The 8,101-nt window shown below is 33.0% G+C and overlaps 1 long non-coding RNA gene across 1 annotated transcript; it reads right to left on the bottom strand.

The window, feature by feature from the left end:
* Positions 1–6,193: 6,193 nt before the first annotated feature.
* LOC122012106 lies at positions 6,194–6,782 on the bottom strand. Its single transcript, XR_006120127.1, has 3 exons — positions 6,671–6,782; positions 6,369–6,493; positions 6,194–6,220 (listed from the first exon to the last, which is right to left on the bottom strand). It is a non-coding gene; the product is annotated as an uncharacterized LOC122012106 (long non-coding RNA).
* Positions 6,783–8,101: the final 1,319 nt, after the last annotated feature.

Genomic DNA, 8,101 nt, shown 5'->3' with positions numbered 1-8,101 from the left:
ATCAGCTAAGGAGCATCATTAGAATTTCTAGGACATTTGTGATGTCTTAGTTACACACTATCAGCAAAATAATGGGAGTATAAAGAAGATGTTTCTTCAACCAGATAAGAATTACATATTGACCCCTTAACTCTTTCTTTGTTATGAACATTATTATTTAATTTTATCAAAAATCGTTCAAATGGATGCATCCATCTATACTACACAGGACCTGCTATTTGTGTCTCGTATGGTAAATATACTGATAGATGTTCCATTGAATTAAAGAAACTGGGTGGAAATATGCACTCCAACTTACATAATATGAGAGGAATGTTTGTTTCTAGCAGAAGTATATCATCCATCATAATACACCTAGTTGTCAAATCTTTAAAAAATAGACTCAATTTAGTGAGTGTTTGCCAAATATTTTGAGAAAATAAGTCATGGAAAGCTACTGGAATAAGTCTTTGCATGAATACATGACAGTCATGACTCTTCATTCAAACATCTTTAACCTGTCCATATCCACGCATCGAGCCATATTTGAGACATACCCAACTGGAAATTGAATTTTTTTCAACAAAATACATAAAGCTTGCTTACCACCTTTGTGCAATGTATAACAAGCATTTGAAAATCTAGTGGTTGTTTTATCATGATGCAACTCTGGTCTGTTCACTAGTTCTTTTAATTCCTCACATAATTTTGCAATATCTTTAGTTCTTCTAGGCATGTTCATCATAGTGCTGTAGATATTATTGAAGGAACTTTTCTCAATATGTATAACATCTAAATTATGTCGAATAAATAGATACTTCTAATACGGTAACTCCCAAAATTACTCCTTTTCTTCCAACTACACTTGCACATCCTAACAATATATTTATTTGTCTCATCGGAATCAGGTTAAGATACTGGTAGAAATTCATAATTATCTATTTGCTCAATGATTTGTTCACCTGAAGCATGGACCGAAAGAGGTTTTTTTACTACAATATTTTTTTAGAAAATTCTTCATATTTTGCTTGAAAGGGTGATTAACTAGTAAAATTTACGGTGATTATCAAATTAAGATACCTTCCCACTATAAGGTAATGAAAATGCGTCAGACTCTGTCATGTAGTGTGGACATGCTAATTTACTAGCCATCCTCCATCTCGACAACATTGAGTATGCTGATAAATCACTGATCAATCATAATAATGCAGCATGTAATCTAAAATTAGTCTTACTTGTAACATCATAAGTCACCAAGCCTACATTCCATAATTCATTCAACTCAGCACTCAGAGGTTACAAGAAAACATCTATCTTGTCTTTAGGATTGGTTGAACCATGGAACATAAATTCATCTTTCATGCACATCCATAGTGGTAAATTATACTGTGTTAATATAACTATCCAAGATGAATATTGTTGTCTTGACTAACCAAATGGTTGAAATCTATCTGTGGAAAGTCTCAATCTCACATTACATGGTTCCCTTGCAAAAGAGGAAAATGTAGCATTACAATATTTCCATGCAGGGGAATCACAAGGATGACACATTATACCTTCTTCGAGTTCATGCTCATGATGCCACATTATGTGGCAAGCTATAGCAACAAATGCATACAATGGTGACAAAAGACGAATACTCACACCCCCAACACCCCCACCAATCCGTCCCAAGACTAACACGGAGGAGGTCGCAGCAGAAGCATACAAGCATTGAAGTCTAACAGTTAACAGAAAATAATACATCATTTTTCAAGTAATTTTTTTTCTTCTTCCCTTGTATGCGAGTACCATGCTTATAACGAGGGTGTGTACAAATTTTACATTCACTCATATCGCCGTCTTCGTTCCACAATATCATGCAGCTGTTTATACAACAATCAATAAGCTCTATAGGAAAACCTAAACTTTTAACCAATTTTTTTATACGGTAAAAACTATCAGTCATTATGTTATCAGCAGGAAGTAACTGTTACATCAATTGACATATGTCATCATAACATCTTTCTGAAAAATAATGTTATGCTTTTATATTCAATAACCTTGTAGAAGCTGATAGTTAGGAATAACCAGAGGGGATGTCTTCTCACACTTCTCTTTCACTAGCCTTTAACATTTCATTCAATTGCTGATATTCAGGTGTTGATATTTCATCTATATTAGAATAATCAACTGCATCATTCATTGCATCGTGAAGCATTGATTGCATTGAAATATCATTAGTTGATAATTCAAGTGCAGTAAAAGTTATGCTAGATGACGAACTACCAGAAGACACAATTGGTTCATACAAATAAGGTTCTTCGTGCTGATACCAATTATAGTAATTTGGCACAAAATCATTTCTACAAATATGTACTTTCACAGTATCCTAAACACAGAATGCTCTATTTCTATATTTCGAATAATTACACGAACACCATAACTCAGTACCATTTATATATTCTGGATGACTCTTAACAAAGTTCACAAACTCATCAACTTTAGCAATAAAATTATCTCTAATAAATCTATTTTTTAATTGATTGTATATTCAAGCTTTGTTCATATACATTGTTACCTAATGAGAATACAATTTGAAACACTATTAAACTTGTAAAATTTGATTTAAGCTTAAATAAAGCAATCAAACATAATAGGAATTAAGGAAACTTTAGCACTTTCAGTTGATACTAAATATTCTTGTCCATTTGAAATTTCAATAGAACACTTGCACTAGGGTGCTCACACTTAGTTACATCCCTTACACAAGCATGTGCATCATCAAATTGGTTAATATACCAAGAACTATATAACTCAATCACTTAACATTTTTAATACCTATATTATTAAAAGCAAGATGTCAACTATCTAAAGCATAAATTTACACAAGGATAACAATCATCATAAAATATATATGTGTTATTAACCTACAAATCACCATCATGTCAACTATTTAATATAGCATATATGTGCCGTTTAAGAAATTATACGTAAAGAGAGTAGTCTAACCAGAAAAGAGCAGTAGATGCAGTATACTAAAAAAATAAAAATTAGCTAAAATTAAACAGAAATAATCACAACAAAAATCTAACTAAAATTAGTTAGAAATTTAGCAAAACCTTGAGGTTCATACAAGCTCCCAGCTATGAGCTAGCGGTCAAGCACGTGGCCAGCCGCAAGCCACATCCAACAGGTGGTGGCCGACCACGTTGCCAATAGGTGGTGGCCGACACAACTGCCAGCCGCGTACTGGCAGCCGACACAGCCGGTAGGCGGCGGGCTGGCAGCTGACACAACAAGTAAGCGGTGGGCTGGAGGCCGACACAACCGGCAGGCGAGGAGCTGGCGACTGGCATAGCCAGTCGCCTCGTGCTGGTGGCAAGCACAATCGCCAGCCGGGTGTTAGCGATCGACACAGCCGCCAGCCAAGTGCTAGCGGCCGACACAGCTGCCAACCCACTACCTGCTAGCGATCGAAAAAAGGGAAGAGGGGGAGGCTTGCTGGTGGCTAAAAAAAAGGGAAGAGGGAGAGGGAGCGAACTTACAGGGGAGGAGGAGGGGGAGGAGATCGAAGGAGCGCATGTGAGAAAAAGAGTCGGCGTGCCCTAATTTTAGTGATTTTACTGATAGAAATATATTTCCGTCAGTAATCCAATTATAATTTTACCGATGGAAAATGAATTTTCATCGATAATCATCGACAGAAATCCATTTCTGTCAATTGGTTCCACAAGAAGAAATGGTCTAATTTTTTTATTCTACGGAAATAATTATTTTTGTCAGTAAATTTAAAATTTATCGACAAAATAAATTTTATCGATAAAACTATTTATTTTTATAGCGCCTATTATTCCGATAAAATGGAACGCCCATTTGATTTAGTATTATTTGTTGGATATTTTCATAGTTTTTCACTGGAGTTTCTTATCATGAACTACTTATCGGGTTATTTTCTTTCTAATATAGAAGATGAATATAACGAACCTTTCAACTTCTTTACTATCTTGTTTCTGAATTTTAAGTCAAACTGATTATGATCTCATTTTATCAAAAAATGTCCTCTAATTACTTTTCACTATATTATTCTTATTATTATTATCTTCGGCTTATATTTCTTATTATTATCTTTCTTATACTTCTTATCTAATTTCTGAATAGAGACGCATTGTAACAACTACTAATCCACCGACACTACAAGAAAACTTTCCATTAACAATCGGAATTAATTTAGTTATTAATATAGCAATGGAAGAAATAATCCATCGCTAATTATAGATAAAAGTCATTAATTAATGATAGTTATTTAATGCAACCACTAATTAGAAATAAAATATTTATTCCGTCTCTAAATTAAAGACCAAATTAAATTTCGTCTCTAAATTAATGATCAAATTAAATTTCAGTCACTAAGAGACGAAATTAAATTTCAAATAAATTTCCGTAGCTGATTTAGTCTTACTTTCTTGCAACCAAGTCGCACCTTGGTCGCGGCCTCATAGCGAGGTCGCGAGGGCAAGGCGTCCCACTACAAAAAATAAGACATTTTGGGACGAATTTTGGGATGAATTTTAAAAAAAAATTCGTTGCAAAATTTTTTGGGACGAAATCAGGGACGAAAATATTTTCGTCCCAAAATATTTGATGCCAACTTTTGGAACGAATTATGGTTTGTTGCAAATTCGACAACGAATTTGGGGACAAAATTGGCGACGAATAAAATTTTCGTCCCCAAATTCGTCGCAAAAAAGGAACAAATAATTTTTTGTTGCAAACTTAGCAACGAATTTGGGGATGAATTCAGTTCAGAGGAAATAATTTTTTGTTGCCAAATTTGTTCCTATTTTTGCAACAAATTTGTGGATGAATTCGGTGTCAAATTATTTTTTGTTGCTAAGTTTGTCCCTAATATTGCAACGAATCTGGGGACGAATTCGGTGACAATTTTTTTTTTGTTGCCAAATTTGTCCCTAATTTTGCAACAAATAATAAATTTGTTGCAAAATTGGCAACGTATTTTGCAACAAAATTTGGCAATGACTTCAATATTCGTAACCAAATTCGTTGATAATTTTCATAAGCATTTGCGACGAATTTGGGAACAAAAATACTAATTTAATTAATAAATAAATTTTCGTCCAAAAATTCGTCCCAGAATCTGGGACGAATTTTGTGGATTCATCCCAGAATTCGTCACAAATTCTGGGACGAATCCACATATTCGTCCCAGATTCTGGGACGAAAATAAATTTGTCGCAAAATTATTAAGGATTACGATAGAGTGGGAACAAATCGTTTTCGTCGCCAAATTCGTCCCTAATATTAAATTTTTTTTCCAAATTAAATTTCTTTCTATAATTCAATCCATAGATACATAAACACCAAATTCAAATAACATATTATATACATTCAACACATCCTAATTTCACATACAGGAGTAATAATTGAACTCGATCAACTCATAATTCAACAAACATAAAGATCTCAACAAATTTTACAAGATCTATCTTGTTCAAGCTTCTAGAAAATATTATAAAGTTCAACAATCAAATGTTATATAAATCCGTCATCCATCCAAGGAGGTAAATAAACTAAGAATACATCAAGTCATCTTCGTCTGCCACAAAAGCTTTGCACCCCCTCAAATCTCCTTTGCCTACATAACAACAAACAAATAAACCAGATCATGTGTAACAAGACAGATTATAAATATGATACGATATGCCCATGTAACAAGAAAGATTGGAAATAAGACATAACTGTGAAATTCCTTAAACATTCAAATAAATGCCCTATTTACCAACGATATGAACCATCCATGTCATAAAATTATAAGAAGTATCTTGAAGCTAAGTAAAAGTATCGTAAATATGATACAACCTAATATAAATGGCACATCAAATTGTTATAATAATACCTATTTCACCATATCAATCAATAGCTACAAATATTCTATGTCCATGACACATGGAGAGCATGAAAGATATTCTTAAAATTTCCTAACATATGAAAATAGCTCAAATGAAGAAAACACAAACTAATTAAACTTAATTTTTTCGTGATACAAGTGTTTTAGTAATCATGGTTACTTGGTTGCTAGGTAAACTCTAATCATAATTTGCAATTTGAACTAATAATACAATAGTAACAAATTTCAATAAATTAAAAGTAATTAAAAAATAAATAAATAAATAAAATTAAAAGTTTAACATGTTACTTAATACTTACTTTTTTCTCGGACCTTTAGTTCGCCTTACCAACCCTGTTAAAAACAAATTGACAATATTAATTAAAATAAAAATTAGAAAAGTTAACAAGCCATTGATTAATGTGTAAAACAGTAAACATGAGACAAATAATCATCATACATAATTATGGGAAATTTTTTTAAATAAGCTAACAAAACTTACCCATCATCAAAAATCAAAGTCATCATTGTGATTATCATCATCCTCCTCCTCCGCCTCCTCTTCCTCATTCTGCATTATACCTGAATTCTTGTTATACATCCAACTTCGCTCATTCTGCATTTTAACTGAATTCAGCTATTTAGTTAAACATTATTAAAAGAGATAAATCTTATCATTGAAGACGAAACAACAAAGAACAGCTTATCAAAAAGAAGAAACGCAATTAATCAACTATAAAATAACTATTTAAAGCTAACTTTATATACAGATCATTAAATGCATATTAATGAACTTAGGAATACCGAAAAGAGGTGAACAAATACAGTTGTCTTCAACTACACTGAGATCACGCCAAATTGAGACCTGCACAAACAACATTATCAATTATTATAGTATTAATCTAACAATTTTAATAGAGTTGAAGCAATTGTAATTAAATTGAAATAATAATATTTTAATGGAACAAAATTTGGAAAAAAAACAAAATTACTCTCTATATTAGAGCAATTGTGGATCAGAATTGACATTTTTTAGATGAAAAATAAAATATTTTGATAAGGATGTCTTTGAGATAAAAAATAGAATAGGGCCGCTTCTGTTATTTTCTTTAAAAGAAAATTTTTTTAACAGTAATAATAATGATGAGCACCCTTTAAATTTTGTATCAAAGAAAAAAAAACATGTTAACTCTATTGTAATTTGTCCCTCCATTAATTAATTCCAATCTAAAAACTATCCTACAAGTATTTGTAATGATAAAGAGGATCAGTACACAGAAAATCAAAGGTAAATTTATACCTATGGTATATTGGAGCTCCCCATACATTTAGGATTCGAAACCCTAGTATCAAAATTTTGCCCTAGTGTAGTTGAGATTTTATTACTTCCACACCCCTAAACTGCACATCTATATACAAGAAGAACTACAAATCTTTATCCAAAAAACAGCCCTAAACCCTATTTCACAGATCATTGGTCATTGACATCTAAGTGATCAAGGGTTGTAGTGCTTTTCTTTGTTAACAAACAAGAATGAAGCCCTAAATTTCACAGATCAGTACTCCACCATTCCAAATCTTGCAACATCAGTGCTAGCAGCGGCGACTCGCGGCCAACGGCCGCCAGCCACAGCCACGCGCGGCCACGCGCGGCATAGAAGAAGGGGGCAGATGTGGGAGAAGGGAGAGGGAAGAGGGGAGAAGGGAGAGGGTTACCTGTGCCGCAGCCGATCGGGAAGGAATCAGCCGCCGCAAGAGTTGCAGTGAAGGGATGAGTGAAGGGGCAGATGGGTGGGAGGAGATTTAGGGCAGTTTTTGGGACGAATCTAGGAATTCGTCCCCAAATCTGGGACGAATTCCAGATTTCGTCCCAAAATATAAAAAATTTTAAAAAAATAGAAAAATGATTCGGAGACATTAAATATGGACTTAGAGATGTCGTATTTTCGTGAAACAAGTTTCTATGGGTTTCTAATTTTCTTGTGATCTTAAAAATATTTTCTTTTTTAATTTTAATATAATATAATGACTTTGGTGATTTTTTACCTTGGATTAGGTCATATTCGAGTTAAAAAAATCACCACACTCAAAATATAAAGTTAAAATTCAGGATTAGAATATTTATATGATCGGTACAAAATTAGGAACCCATAGAAACTTGTTTCATGGAATTCCGAGATCGTTAGGTCCATATTTAGGCCTTCCGAATGATTTTTCTTTTAATTTTTATTTTTC

The sequence above is a fragment of the Zingiber officinale genome, chromosome 1A (assembly GCF_018446385.1).
Source record: "Zingiber officinale cultivar Zhangliang chromosome 1A, Zo_v1.1, whole genome shotgun sequence".
Classification (NCBI taxonomy): Eukaryota; Viridiplantae; Streptophyta; class Magnoliopsida; order Zingiberales; family Zingiberaceae; genus Zingiber; species Zingiber officinale.
This window is presented reverse-complemented; position numbering and strand designations above follow the sequence as displayed.